The sequence below is a fragment of the Cibotium barometz genome, chromosome 45 (assembly GCF_041138505.1).
Source record: "Cibotium barometz isolate CiBa-2024 chromosome 45, ASM4113850v1, whole genome shotgun sequence".
Classification (NCBI taxonomy): Eukaryota; Viridiplantae; Streptophyta; class Polypodiopsida; order Cyatheales; family Cibotiaceae; genus Cibotium; species Cibotium barometz.
The window spans coordinates 24650587-24667387 of NC_141090.1; the positions used below are offsets into that span (position 1 = coordinate 24650587).

General features: G+C 39.1%; 1 pseudogene; it reads right to left on the minus strand.

Annotated features, from left to right (window-relative positions):
• Positions 1 to 1261: 1261 nt before the first annotated feature.
• On the minus strand, positions 1262 to 2771 carry LOC147612562 (uncharacterized; annotated as a pseudogene).
• Between the last annotated feature and the right edge of the window lie 14030 nt (positions 2772 to 16801).

Genomic DNA, 16801 nt, shown 5'->3' on the forward strand with positions numbered 1-16801 from the left:
TTGCAGACGTAAAAAGAGGAGATCCAGACGTCAAACCAATGTAAATAACGACGGGGACGTACCTACTTTCATGGATTGGTTATACACCTGTATGCAACGGGCGGTTAGTGATCATGAGCCAATCTCAATGGAACAAATAGAGTTTATGATCGGGTATGGAAGACAGGTAACTTGTTGGGTTTTGAAAACTCTGAACTAAACAAATGAATCTCATTTTTTTAAAATAATTTATTTATTGGTCTAGGCTCGAATGTATACCAACATGTGGGTTTATGGACAACATCTTCGGATAAAATCTATTGACGACTTACGTCTAACTCAAGATTCTTGCGTTGTTGCCTCTTTTCAAGAAATTATCACGTGCAAGTTCAAGAGACACAAATCTTACCGACAGTGAACTTGGTTACGTGGGAACCATAGTCGGCATTTATGAAGTATCGTATCGTATCTTCAAGCAGGTAAATGACATCTCTCTTCATGCAACAATGACGTGTAGATTTCTTGAAGCTATACATAATTCTAAAGTTTTGATTCGTGTATTTTGACAGGTGGCTTTGAAGGTGGATTGGTTTCGTGCCGAGTATAAAGGTAATAACGCCACAATGAAAAGAGAATCGTCCGAATTTTGGTCCGTCGACTCCTCGAAGTTATTGCGTGGAACAAAAGAGCCTTACATTCTACCAACTCATGTTGAACAAGCGTTCTTTTACAAGAATACAGATGCTCATCCATGGTGGCAAGTTGTGCATGTCCAACCTAGAGGTCGACACTTGTTTGATAGCGTTGACTCTGAGAAAGAAGATCAGGATGAATTGATTACGTCCTCGAATCTAGACACATCGACGTTAGAGAGGTGTAGAATTCTTCTTTTTGATCATGATGACATTGTAGATGATGAGAACGACAATGATCTAGACTCTGACACTACAGACACCGAAGAGGAAGAAACAATGGATGTCGAGCCTACGGAGGAAATGAACATCAACACAGATTTAACAATGGAGTAGTTCGAAGAAGTCAACAAGGATAATGAAGATGAAATTTTATTGACGGTTAACGATGAGGACTATTAGTCTTACGTGTCAACTCACGGATCAACCTATGTTCGGTAAGATTTAATCTCAAAATAATTCATTGTGAAGTCATGATTTTTATTCTTTTGAAAACTTACTAACAAGGGTGGGTGGTGGGGAGTCTCGTGGTGATAGCCTCATATGGCTAGTGTCGGGGCTCGATTGCCCTTAGACTCATTTTTCTTACTCTAGCTGTGTACAGGGTGATTTCAGCTTCAAGTTCACTGAAAGAAAGTTCGTATCGGGATTCGATTCCTCTCCTCTACCAAGGCTTCTATCTCGCGTTTCAACCCCAGTATCAGCATCTCAACCTTGAGTACCCGCAATTAAGCATTGTTCCCTAGATCGACTTGGCCTAGCAGTAGACCATCGAAGCCAGCAGTCTTCTAGCATTTCGTGGCAGTAGTTCCAGCAGCACCTTCAGTGAGTACCCGCAGTACCCTTAGCCGCAGCACCCCCCACGCTGCCCATTTGCTGCTCTAGCTCTTCTCTCTCTCTCTATGACACTATGGTCACCCCAGCTTTGATGTATGTGGCAGTAGTATGGGCCCCATGCGTGTCAGCCGCCTCATGAATGCAGATTGAGAGACCACAGATATGTATGATCTCACGCTTGCTCCGTAGCAAACCATCAGTATCGCTGTTCTACCTAACATTGGTATCAGAGCTCTCTAGTGGTAAATTTTTGGTTTCATAGGTCACTTTGGCCTTTTGAAGACGTAAATATAGCATTTCATTTTGTTTCATTTCTCTCTCTCTCTCTACTAACTGTGCATTGTCGCATTGATGACTCATGAGTTTGCACATTTTCTTCAGCAACCACTTCCGACTCAATCCAGTCCCAAACTCCGTCTCCAGTGTGTTGATGACATATTTCTTGTCATCATCAAGTTGATCGCTGCATTGCAAAATAAAGTCAGTTAGTAATTCAAATAAAAATCTGTAATTCATATTCTTTATGTTTAAATAATACTTACTGTCATGGTATATGAACTCGTTGTAGATAAGACATGCAAAGGTCTCTCATTCGACGTCTGAAGGTGATGCTGGCTCTGACCTGAAGGATACCCTCGTCAGGCATGATGTCGCATGTGACACCCAAAGTGCCAGTGCACGTGCGCATCGGCACTGGTGGTGTGCTACTCTGCCCCGCTGACACCTACGTGCAATACAAACATACGATATATTGAGATGTGAGTTCTTAAAAAGTACTTGATATTTAATCCCTAATCACCATAAAAGATATACCTATGGGACAAACGGCCACTAGCCTTTGAATCAGGTGTCACCTGAGTACCAGGAGGTACATCAGGAGTAAGCCGCTGACTCTTGTGATGTGATGTACATGGGATAGGAGTCCTAAGCAAACAAAGACATCAAAAGGATATATATATTAATAATTCTATATGTAAAAAAAGGATGACATTACTATTTTATCAATCGAGAAGCTTATCGATGCGCTGTAGTGTGTGCATGAGAAGAAGTCTCCACTCCTGCATGTGGCTGGGAGGATGTACCCTCTCCAGGTCGTACGGGCATACTGAATCTCCCAAGAATCTCGATGGCGCCATCTAAACCCACATCATCCATCTCCACATAATCTGCCATGGCCTCTTACAGTGTATCTCCAAAAAGTCCAGTGCCTCGTAGCAAAGTCTTGATGATCGCCAGCTTCACTTTACGGGTGTGGTCACTCATCATATCTATATATTCAAAACAACTATATGTCAGACTAGAGCTACATTGTTAGAGGAGAGCTCAATCTATCTAATCAGAGACATTGACTAAATAACTCCAAACAAGATGCGTCCACATCTCGAAGTTTGCAAGTCATATATGGACTGTTGCAAAGAACGTCAAAAATAAGGATAGATGTTCAATGTATTTGTGAAAGAACTTCTTTCCAATCTTACGACATGAAGGTAGAGATGGCCACTTTAGTCCAAGATATCAATGGAAAATAAAACTGTATGTAGGCCATAACAATGGATTGGACAATTCTCAATCTAACATGAAGCGGCCATGTGGCCATGGACAGTTTCCGATAGCGCACTTTAGATCAAAGCTTATCCATGACCCACGACTTGAATCTTGTCAGATGGCATTACCTGATGCAATTTCAAATTGATAAATTGTGTGAGGTGCAAACCTTACAATTGGAGATCACTAATCTCTTTGTGCAAGTTCACATGGAGAAGCTGCAAGATCACTTGATCCATAAGATGGTTGCAAGATACAAAGCTCTCGGCGGATTCAAGGATCTAGGGCACCTGAGGAGCGAAATATTAAAGAAGATATATAATGTTCCTTTCGATGAGGATGAGGGCTTGCAAGATGTTCTTGTGAGATGCCATTTGCTTACATGTGTCTTCAAACTCCATCTTCTACATTCATCTGTTTATGGGGGACATGCCCGGGATATGGATGTGATTCTGAACATAGGGATATCAAGGTATTGCATGCATTTGATGCTCAAGAAGCCTAAGCTAATGCCGGAAGACCCGGATGTGGCCATCAAGAAACCACGTTCATTATAAGCGCCTGAAAATGGGCACGCCATCAAGGATAGTACAAGCAATCATTTCTAGAAGAGACAAAGGCAGTTACGTCTTATCAATCAGCGAGCAATCCCATGTGCATTTATATTTGTGGGGAAGCCCAAGAGCACTCATTGGAATTTCAAACTTGGGCACCTCTCCATTCCAGTAGACGACTTGAATCTTCTCAGATGGCATTACCTAATGCAGTTTCAAATTGATCAATTGTGTGAGGTGCAAACCTTACAATTGGAGATCACTAATCTCTGTGCGCAAGTTCACATGGAGAAGCTGCAAGATCACTTGATCCATAAGATGGTTGCAAGATACAAAGTTCTCGGTAGATTCAAGGATCTAGGGCACGTGAGGAGCGAAATATTAAAGAACATGTTCCTTTCGATGAGGATGAAGGCTTGCAAGATGTTCTTGTGAGATGCCATCTACTTACGTGTGTCTTCAAACTCCATCTTCTACATTCATCTATTTAGGGGGGACATGCCCGAGATATGAATGTGATTGTGAACATGACACACTTCTTGTGCTGCATGTCAACAAGTTGCCCGTATCAACATGGATGCTGCAACAGAATCACATGCGGCTTGTCATGCTACACCGTCCTAGCTGTTGAAACCGCCAAAAGCTGTTCTTTCATGGCCTGCAGTCCAACAGTTCACCGATGCTTGTATGACTGGGTTTTAAAACCTTCGTATGCTGATGAGTTCTTTTTCCACTCCAATCATCTGCTTGTGCCAGAGACATAGATTTCCCAGTGTGCAATCCCAACATAGGCGGCTATAAAAGAGAGTTTGGGTTGTCTTGTGGTCAAGATGAGAATGAAGTCTAATTCATGCAGCAATTACTTGCATTCTATGGATTTCTTGCTGGGTCCATCAATGATGCATGAACGGCACGACCAAGTCTGTCCTCCTGATAAGTTAAGGCAGTTCCAACTAATATGCGGCATCTTGCAGCGCAAGTTACTGTCAAGAAACCTTTCGAGGAGACTTAAGGCATTGGCTTGCGGAGGACATGCTCTAAGCCTCCTTTTTATCAACCACGATCAAAACATTAATCAAGCATTGGGCTGGAAGCTCTGGACCCTTTCAAAGCAAATCGGAGTAGGGATGTGCATCAAAATAGAGGAGAGGATGAGCTCTCCTCTAATGGGTGCTCTCTCTCTCTCTTCTTACCTGCTGTAGTCGACCACGTTGTATTAAAGCACCTCGCTTGATCCTCTGTTCGCGCGCCTCACAGAAACAAATCTCTCTCCCACGGCGGGCCGAGGATATAATTTTTTTGGCCGTCGCTTAAGCGACGTATATCAGTATGCAAACGTTGCTAAAACAATAGTTTTAGATATTCGCTTAAACGACGCCTCCGAAAATGTCGTATAAGCGATGAATCTTTTTTTAAAAAAAAAATAGATGTCGCTTAAGCGATGCATTCGTCATCGTATAAACTACGATAGATAATTTAAACCCCCTCGCTAGACCCCCCAATGGCTTGTAGTGGCTTTAGTAGATATCTAACGCCAAAGATGGTGCACTCTTAACAGCCTTACGTCTATGTTTCACCCTACCCTTCATTACAAAGCTTAAGATTCGATATGGGCTTGGCGCAACTCCCTTAAGAGCTCGGGGCTCATTGATTAAGCTATATCGCTCTGGCAAGCCATCCCCTTTGTGATACCAATGCAAGAATGTAGCGGATTATGGTTAACTTGAATGTAGGAGCAAAAGTTTCTTGCAATTTAAAACCTTTAACTTGTGTAAAACATTTGGCGATGTTCAGCGACTTAGATCCAATTACCTTACACCTTAGAGGATGATCTACAAGGTCCCAAGTGTGGTTTTTGAGGATGTAGTCATATTTTGTTTTCATGGCAATTCACTTCAAATCCTCTTGCGTGCTTTAATAAAGGTGGTAGGCTCTTAAGCCTCTCTCATGAGACAAGGCTCTATATCATCATCTCCTCATCCCAAAGAAATGAGTTGCACTCCCAAGTGTGAGAGGAGTAGGCCTGACACCAACATTCAAAGAAGTAAAAAAACTTTTATACTTTAGTGTCAATACCCTTGCACAAAAAATGGCAAGCGAGATTTGCAGAGAGCATACTCATGCTGATTACAACCAAATGGTAACATAGAATTTTGGTGAGAGATGCCTCTTCTATTTCACCTTCATCAAGTTTCTTTTGTTAAAGCTCATAAAAGGATAGGCTTGACCTTGAACTTCCAAAGGGGATACCTAACGACATTTAGCTTTTGATAGCAAATGGTGGTGGGAAAGGTCACGTAGAAAAGTGAGGGGAGGATGCTAGGAATTTGGAAGCATTTTAGATCTTTTAACATCGATATAAGACAACAAGATTTTTTGTGGAGGCTCAAATGGAAAGGCTTTTGCAAAATATTTGATGATTGATATAGCTTTTACAAAATATGTGACCAATGATATAGCATTAGAGGTTAATGTAGGCTTTGCATTCTTCACCAGATAGTTCAATGGTTTAATAATATTCTAAAAATTTTGATTTATGAGGTTTGCTTCATCCATTGTTGGGGACAATCAGAGGAGTTTGGCAAAGACTTGATTTTATTTCTTCTTGGGTTAACTCCATGGACTCATTAATTTTTTTGTCATGGATATATAAGATTTATTAAACATACATTATTCACGTATAAACAAATACTTGAATAATGAATAATGCAATTTAGATCATCACCGATCTTACTTCACTACTCTGTGAACCCTTTGTAGTATGTGACATCTCTCTATCTAGAGTCTACCTAAACTGTGAAGCTACTTGCCAAAGAACAGTGTGGGAAGATGCCATCAATTTGTATGATTTAGTAATATTCACCATCTCTTTTGCATTCAATTCTTTGTCTTAAAATAAGATTCTCTCATCTATGTAAGCAATGAAGTTTTAATTTTCTTTCGTAAACATCATATATAAAGAGTATTGAGTCACAAGTGCAAAATTGGTTTTAGTTGAAAAAAATGAAATTGTTTTGAATCAAATATTTTTGCCTAGTATAATGTATTCAAGAATGCTAAGTTTATAGGTGACCAAATGGCTTGAAAATAAAGACTGTACAAAGCAATCAAAGATACCATTCAAAGAACCTATAAGGAGGAATCTATTTACTTTTTATCACAATCAAGCTAGAGGTTAGGTAGTATGGTCCAAGGAGCTGATTAACTCCATTTAAATTATGAATGGTGATGGAATAAAATTGTTCACAATTCTAAGATGTTACGTTGGATCAACCAAGAAAACATCAATAAAGAGGTTGGTTAGTATTTACTCACACACAAGGAGAGAAATTTTAGTGGTTCAATTCATGGAGTTTTTTTTATACAAAATGTTAGGGTGCTCAACTAAGGATCGAAGCTCGATCACAAGGGGTGTAGATCTCAAGAAGTACAAGCCATAGGATTGTAGGAAGTAGCAACGAATAGACCTGCAGCAACAAAAGGAGGGGTAGCAACACAACACAAAAGAAGGAGGAGCTTAAACTGATAAATTAGGGATAGCTGTTAACCCAATACTAGGGTTAACAAGATCTACCACCATTATCTTATATCAAGGAGTCATGTTAGATACACCAAAGGGTCATACATTCAAGATATGAAGCAATAGTGTCCAAAGCTATAACTTGGACAGGCGCTTTTTTGGTATGATGGAGTATTTATGGCGATTCACGCTTCAAGTGCATGTGGTAGCAACAAGCAAGGATGAAGCCCTAAATGATGTACTTCATGGATATATTATGAGAGTAGTCATTGTAATAGCGTTAGGCCTCTTATGAGCCTAAAGTTCCTGGCAAGCGACAATTTAAGTGAGTGTGAACACGTATGGCCATGTATATAAGTGAATATCTCTTATAATACAATATACTCTCCCATTGTGAAATTGAGTCTTGCTCTTGCCAATATATCTCTCTAATGTGAGCATGAAGTAAGGTGAGAGGAGGGATGAGTACCCGTAGGGCAGGGTGACGGTGTGACGATGCTCGTGGGAGTTTCTTCACATACTCGGGACGGTCTTCCTTCTTTGTCTCTTCCTTAAGCTCATCGGCAAAGATTAAGAATGTCTCACACCCTTGCCTAACCCCTCGCAAAAGTTTCATGGTTGAAATTAGAAAGGCCTCACTATTCCTCTCTTTCCCCTGAAGAACTTGGGTTTCTTCCATCTCACTAGCAAAACTCACAATCCCATCTGCACAATTAATGAGGGCTTTTTTGGAGAGTAAGCCAAACCATCCCAATTATTGCATCACTTACCTATCTCGATGGCATAGAAGTCTCCCTCACACTTCCTTCCCGATAAGGTGAAAGATAAGTTTTCCAAGAACCATTAGGTGTAGTAAGTTTTCCCATTGGAAAGCTGTACGGGCCTGTTTACTTGGTTACATTTTTTTAACACTAAGAAAATAAACCTTTTCCATGGTGCGCCATTCGCGCCTCGGTGATCTGATGCGGATGCTCAATAGCTCATCTCGAGTATTCCATCCTCTTCTTCGACTTTTTATCTCTTTATCCGAGGCTAAATCTTTATTCTTGACCTTCATTTAGGACCTGCAATGTCTCGATACAAAAATCTAGGCATATTTTTAGCACAAAACTTGTCCTAATTGCCCCTCTAACCTAATCAAAACTCTTCCACAAAAATGGCAACTACCTGAAAATGACCCAAGCCAAACATTTCCTGCAACACAAAAGTTTGTCAAAAAACGTTAGATGTCCTAACAAATCTTTCTACAACAAGAGTTTTTGAAACATTTTTATAAGAAATTATGAAGCGTCATAGCAAACCACCTATAAGGAGGGATCTATTTACTTTTTATCACAATCAAGTTAGAGGTTAAGGATTAAGGTCCAAGGAGTTAATTAATTCCATTTTAATTGTGGATGGTGGGGGAATACAAGTGTTCACAAGTGTAATATGTTACATTGGATCAATTGAAGGACCCAACATGCTATGTGTTATTTAAAGAAGAGAAAACATTATTAAGGAGGTTGGTTGATTTTTGCTCACAAGGAAGTAAATTTTAGTTTTTCAATTAATGGAGTTTTGTTGTAAAAAGTTAGGGTTCTCAATCAAGGACCAAAGCTCGATCACAAGGGGTGTAGATCTCAATAACATCATCTCAAGGAGTACAAGCCATGGGATTCCAAGGAGTAGCCATGCATAGACCTGTAACAAAAGGAGGGATAGCAACACAACACCAAAGGAGGACGTGCTTAAGCTCGTACATTAGGGATATCCCCTCTTAATGTCCTTACCCCCAACTTAGATTTAAGGGACGGTGGAGAGGGGAGAGAAGCGAAGGGAAGCATAGGAAGGATATGGTGGGTGGTGCAATTGTAAGGCCTTGTCAATATTAGTTAAACCTTGCTAGCCCTAGGAGAGCTACACACTCGTAGTATCTTAGCTATGCAATTGAAACCTTGAACATTTTCCCCTATGCATAATAAATAGCTAAAGAAAACCATACTCCATGATGCAATGTTCCCAATTTTCATAACAAGTTTAAAACTCACATATGTTTTCAAAGATTAGCGTTATTAACCTTTAAATTCAAAACTCACATTTGTTTTCAAAGGTTTGAAGGGTTGAACGACTTGCTAAAACGTGGTAACGGTCAATCAATTTACATTTTGGCCCTCACGAGAACTCCCACGGAAGGGAGGGAACCCCGATTGTTTCGTGTCAGAGCTAAAGAACTCTTTTACCTTTAAATTCATGACATTCGAATTTATTTCAAAGGTCTTAAAGAGCCCTTCAATAATCATCCCTCTCTCTCACTCTCACTCTCACTTCCTCTCCCTCTCCTTCTCCCTCCCCTTCTCTCCATCTCCCTCTTTTTTCACTCACATACTCTTAGGACATTTGAAAAAATATTCATTTTCTCGCTTAGTCACACACTCTCTCTCTCTCTCTCTCTCTCTCTCTCTCACACACACACACACACACACACACGCACACATTCATGAGTGGGGAAAAATGGTTGGGTCATCAACTTGAGATTAAGTCTTGTGTTTGAATATTACTCCCATTAGTTAGATTGATTTGGTCCCTTGGGATTGTTCCAATGACGTTAAAAACATTCTTTTTCTCTTTAGTCAAGGATCTTGACTTGAGCATTTGTGTGCACAAAGTGGAAGAAAAGAAAATCTATGTCTCTCTCTAAATATCTCCACCACTTCATGCATGTAGATAGAAGTGGAGCACATGCCTTGCAAGATAGAGGTGTGTACCTTTCAATATTTGGATATAGTCCTTTTGTATATGCTTTTTTTATATGGTTCGCTTCTTTGAAACATAGTAGTAATGACACATCACATAATATGCAATGCTTTGGTAGATATGTAATGCCAAAGCTGGTACACTTGCAATAGCTTTGCGTCCATGTTTCACCCTACCCTTCATTACAATGCTCAAGATTCGAGACAGGCTTGGTGTAGCTCCCTCAAGAGCTCGAGTGATTGGGCTCATTGACCTAGCTATATCTTTTTGGCAAGCCATCCCCCTTGTGCTACCGATGCAAGAAGAGTAGATTATGGCTAACCTGAGTGTAGGAGCAAAAGTTTCTTGAAAGTCAGGACCTTTAACTTGTGTAAAAGGTTTGGTGATGTTCAGTCACTTAGTTCCAATTACATTATGCCTAAGAGGATGATCTACAAGGTCCCAAGTGTGGTTTTTTAGGATGGAGTCATATTCTATGCTTTTAGCAATTCTCTTCAAATCCTCTTGTGTGTTTCAATAAAGGTGGTAGGCTCTCGAATCTTGAGTCATGCCTCTCTCATGAGCAAAATTGAAAACTGAGGCTCTATATCCTCATCTCCTCATCCCAAAGCAATGAGTTGAACTCTCAAATGGGAGAGTAGTAGGCTTGACACAAACATTCAAAGACGTAACCAAACTATCATACTTTAGTGGCAATACCCTTAGATAACAAATGCGAGTGATATCTGCAGAGCATAGTCATGTTGATTGCGACCATATGGTAAAAAAGAACTTTGGTGAGACACGCCTCTACTATTTCATTGTCATCAAGCTTCTTTTTTTGAAGCTACTTTTTGAGATTGTGAATCCATAAGGGATTTTTTGGTTCTGTATTGTCTTTGAAAATAGGTCCATGATAAAAAGATTGGGGAGGGAGAGAGATCTTGATCTCTTGTATGAACACCCACACTCACACAACAATGGATCAGACACACAAAGATGGAAGGTTGAAATTTTCTTTTTCTTCTTACTTTCATAAGAAGGCTACAAAAGATAAGTGAAAACCCAACATAATACTAGAGTAATATGTACAACGAGTTGATACTGTAAGGGTTTTTTCAAATACCCCTTGAACGCACGTGATATATAAAATTTCTTAGAGGTGCTCCCCGAGGTTGGGCTTAACATCTCATTACTGCCCCTTAAGCTCAACTCTATCTCCAAGACTCCAAGCATAGTGCAAAATCTGTGAAGCTTCTCTGCTCCTAAGTCCTTGGCAAGAATGTCAACCACCTGCTCCTCTATATAAAATTTCTTAGAGGTGCTCCCCGAGGTTGGGCTTAACATCTCATTACTCCTCCTTAAGCTCAACTCTATCTCCAAGACTCCAAGCATAGTGCAAAATCTGTGAAGCTTCTCTGCTCCTAAGTCCTTGGCAAGAATGTCAACCACCTGCTCCTCTATATAAAATTTCTTAGAGGTGCTCCCCGAGGTTGGGCTTAACATCTCATTACTCCTCCTTAAGCTCAACTCTATCTCCAAGACTCCAAGCATAGTGCAAAATCTGTGAAGCTTCTCTGCTCCTAAGTCCTTGGCAAGAATGTCAACCACCTGCTCCTCTATGTTAACAGATATGAGATGAACATCTCTTGCCAATACCTTCTCTCTGATAAAGTGATAATGGACCTAGATATGTTTGGTCTGTACATGAAACACTAGACTCTTGTCCAACTCTATGCTACTAAGATTATCACGATAGATGATGACCTGCTTGTCCACTTGGAGCCCCAAATCTCCAAGTAGCTTACATAACAAAGCTACCTCACATACTACCATCACAACACCCTTGTACTCTGTGTCTATGCTTGTCGATAAGGCAACCGTTCAATGCTTCTTGTTGTTCCATGTAAAAACACCACTCCCAAAGGAGAACATAAACCCCCTATAGTAGATCTTTTGTCTTGTTTTTATTACACTATTTTGAAACACCTTGTATATGCTAGTAGATCTTGTGCTTCTTTTTTTTATTACACTATTCTGAAACACCCCCCACACCCACCCGCGTGCCAATGAACTCTTCTACGTAGTCGATGGCAGCATCATGGTGGGCCTGGTCGACAGCGCCGGTCACTTCTTCAATCAGACGCTTCAAAAGGGCGACCTTTTCCTTTTTCCCAAGGGGCTCGTGCACTTCCAGGTGAACCCCAGCTCTTACAGCAAGGCCTTCGCCTTGGCCTCATTCAGCAGCTCCAACCCTGGCACCGTCTCCCTCCCCGCCACTCTCTTCGGCTCCGGCATCCCTTCCGCCGTCCTCTCCCAGGCCTTCAAGGTCTCTACCGACACCGTCGCCCAGCTTCAGGGTCCAAGAGCTGAACTGTTCGAAAGAACTAGCCGGAGCTATAATGACTTAACTAGTCCAGACAATATTTTTGTGACACACACGATAAAACAAATGTCAGTCATCCTCACAAATGGATGCCCACTAATTATCATTTGCATAATTATTAAATGAATGCCAAATGCCTTCAAAAGTGCCATGTATTTTTCTAATCCCTTGGTGAGCTCTCAACTTTGGGGGCTTTAGTAACTAGCGTTAGTCCACACAAAAATGGTGTCCAATCAAAAATGGTGTGCCATGCATTTTTCTACTCCCTTGGTGAGCTCTCAACTTTGGGGGTTTTAATAATTAGGGTTAGCACACACAAAAATGGTGTCCAATCAAAAGAATTCTTAAGTTTTATTTTGATGAATTGTAGATTTCCATGCAATCTTCAGAAGCTTTTCGGCACCTCTCTCTACTCAACATGTCAAGCGCTTTCAAATTTTATGATAAGTGCATTAGCAAGGCTAAAGTCAAAGCATCACATCTATGCCCACACTATATACGCAAGAACTTTAGGCACATTGAGAAATACTAGAACATGGTGTGGCATTTTGAATGTGTTGTGCCCCCAATTTATGAGGATAAGAAACGAGTAGGATTTGCAATTGATATATTTTTTTTCATTTAGATGAGTGGGTCAAAATGAATCAAATATTTGCAGGTCCATTGCATGTTAACAAACCATTTTTTCCCAAATTAAAGGTTAAATCAAAGATAAAAAATTTACACCTTGAAGAGGAAATATTTTAGGCTCATCTCACTTCTTAAAGATTGAATGTTAATTGAAATATCATTGGTCCATTTCTCTAGCGCTATAGGTTTTTGGGTTTGAGTTTAAGCATGACATCAGAGTTGACATGGGTGGATTTACGATCCATTAAAGGTTGTAGTCAAATCCCTAGTTCTTGTTTACAAGTGTCTCCTTGTCATGTGTAGTCATCTATCAATTGTTGCATAATGGTGCCTAGTAAGGATGACATTTTTTTTAAGAAAAAGAAATTCCAACTATAGAGTCTTATTACATTTTTCAACCCATAGTAGTAGTCTCTCTTCATGGTAGCCTTTAAAACAGATCTCACCCAAATTTAGTGCTCTATCTTCCTCACCCTAGTTTTTGTTCAATCTTTCTCATCACAAAATGTGTTGCTCTTCCTTAGTTAATGTAGTTAAGATTGGGAAAGTTTACTTGAACATTTTATGCACTCAGCTTTAAAACATAGTGAGTGACAAGGAAGCGTAGGCCTAACATAGTGAGAAATATTTGAATTAAGATTACCTAACTAGTCCTTATAATATATTTGGTTGGAGATGTAATGATCTAACTAGTCCTTATAATATTTTTGTGACACACACAGACATGATAATAATCATCCTCACAAATGGAATCTAACTAGTTCATTCGCTCATCTTTCTCATCATTTCCATTCTTAAATGAGTGCCAAATGCCATTAAAAGCACTATTCTTGTTAAGCTCTCAACTTTTTAAGCTTTCACATTAAGGGTTAGAGAACACAAAAATGGAAATCAAAATAATTCTTAAGTTCTATTGTGATGAATTGTTGCCAAAATATATCCTGCATTCCATGCGATCTTCTAGATCTTTTTGGTAGCTCTCTCTAATAAATATGCTAAGCACTTTCAAATTTGATGACAAACTTGTTATCAAGGCGATAATCAAAGCATCACATCTATACCCACACTGTATATGCAAGAACTCTAGGCACATTCATAACTAGTATAACGTGAAAATTTATTGTGGCCCAAATTTATGGAGATAAGAAGAGCCTAGGATTTGCAAATTGAGAAAGTAAAGTCTATTAATCAAAATGAATCAAATATTGTGGGTCCATTGCATTTAATAAAACTATTCTTTTTTCAAATTAAAAGTTTGATCAGACATTGAAAAAATTCTCCTTGAAGAGGAAATATCACAGGTATGTTTCACTTCTTAAAGTTTGCTTGTTGAAGTGATATATCATTGCTTCATTGTACATCTAGCACTATAGGTTTTTGTCTCTGAGTGTAAGCATGACACACTCGTTAATTTACCATCCATGAAAGGTTATATTCTATCATCAAAGTGAACCCACGTCATGGCTGGTTATGCGTGAGATAGAAAAAACCTAAATAAAATTGGAAAGACTTTTGCATGAATTTCCTTAGATAAAAGAGAGATGCTACGTAGTAATTGTACAAGGCACTTTGAAATGTTTTCCCTTGCCACCATGATATCATCTCCCTTATGCTTTAGAGAGGAATACCAATCCTTTAGAACTGGTCATATGCATTGATGCCTCAATGTTGATGATCCAAGATACATTGGTTGTCTTGTTGCTCACTTCTCTAATGCCAACATGGTTAGTTATGGGATCTTTAAAGTGTAGATCTTGGGGTTTTCTTGCATTTGTTAGGTGTGTATCCTTTCTTATAATAAAATCACTCAACATTTTTATTCTCTTTAGAAGAGTAAGAGTAGTTACCCTTGTTCTTTGTGCTAGCAGACTCTTCATCCACATATCATCATCCCAAAGCAATGACCTAAACTCTTCTTCATTCACATCTCCTCATCCCAAAGTAAGAGGAGCCAAGCGTGACATCAATATTCGAACATGTAACGAAACTATCATATTTAGGTGGTAATACCCATAGATAGCAATGAGCAAAACTCAAAGAAGTCCTATTAATACAAAAAATTGATTTTGGATATGAATGCCTCTAGTGCTTCACCTTCATTTTACTTTTTTGTGGTTAAGCTTATCCTATAGATTTTTGAATCCTTAAGGAATTTTTTATTCTCTATAATATCCTTTCTTCTAGTCCAAATTGCAATCACTATGCTATTATTTATGTTGCTCAACATAGAAAAATTGGGCTGTCGGGGAGCAAAATAGAGTTTCACTACTGGGTAGCAACATTTAGCTACTACACTGTAGTTTTGTTGCTACACTATTATGGAAATTTTCAAAGAGTTATTAAAGATTGATATTAGGTTATATGTCACATACATACAGAAAATGATGATAGTTTTTAAAAAAACATCCTTCGGAACCCTTAAATCCATGTTTAAAAAACAAAAAGAAAGATAGTTCGAAACTTTTAAAGGGAAATATTTATATAAACAATATCAAGATCATGAACCTATCCCATCTTGTAATAGATTCATTTGTGTTGCTTCATCAACCTCTATATCTAATGGAAGCTCAATGAAAAGTTTGGGTCCCATATCAATATCACTATCATTATCAAATAAAGCATTGCCATGATCAATAGGTGACACATCATATTCTTTAGATTAATGGTTTTGATTCTCTTCATCGTCCTCCTCTAAATTTCTTTCTTCATTTTAATTATCGTCTTCTTCCAATGACTTGATTTGAGGTAGTACTTGAATTTGACATCAAAGATGAATAGACTAAATGCTCTAAAGCTAACCTCAAGAATATCGTGAGTAGTTCCACAATACTCAAGATTGTCCTCTTTGACATTTGTATCATGCTACAACAAACGAACAGCATGACTACCTAAAGAGCCATGCAAATTACAAAGGATCTATAAATGGACAAAAACATTCACATGGATATAAGTGTGGCTATGTATGTGGCTACAACAACACATATATCCGCGCATACAATCCCGTGTACAATAATACATATAGGCACGTCTATAGTCGCACATATAGCGGCTTCTACATAAGTGCATATAGTCTTCTCTACAACATCACATACAATTGTGTTCACAAAAATGCGTATAGCCGTGCGCGTCTATAGCTGCGATTTTCTCAAAAAAAAAGCTCAGACAGAATGGGTGAGATATGTGGGCGAGACATGTCCCCCACATATCTCACCCATTTTGTCCCCATTTTTTTAAAATCATAATTTTTTTAACAAACACTTAAAACACATAAAAATTTACAAAACAACAATGTCATGGTTTTTATTGCTTTTAAAGTATATACAAAGGAGCTTAACTTGAGCATTTGTGTGCACAAAGTGGAAGGAAATAAAATCTCTCTCGCTCTAAATCTCTCCACCAGTTCATGCATGTAGATAGAACATGTAGATAGAATCGGAGCGTAAGCCTTGCAAGATAGAGGTGTTTACCTTTCAATATGTGGATAGTCCTTCTGTATTTGTTTTTTTTTTAATGGTGCAATTCTTTGAAACATAGTAGTCATGACATTACACGTGATATGCGATGCTTTAGTAGACATATAACGCCAAAGATGGTGCACTCTTAATAGCCTTACATCCATGTTTCACCCTACCCTTCATTACAAAGCTTAAGATTCGATATGGGCTTGATATGGGCTTGGTGCAACTCCCTCAAGAGCTCGAGAGATTGGGCTCATTGATCTGGCTATGTCACTCTGGCAAGCCATCCTCTTTGTGCTACCAATGCAAGAATTTAGCAGATTATGCTTAACTTGAATGTAGGAGGAAAAGTTTCTTGAAATTTAAAATGTTTAACTTTTGCAAAACATTTGGCAATGTTCAATGACTTAGAACAAATTACCTTACCCCTTAGAGGATGATCTACAAGGTCCCAAGTGTGGTTTTTTAGGATGTAGTCATATTTT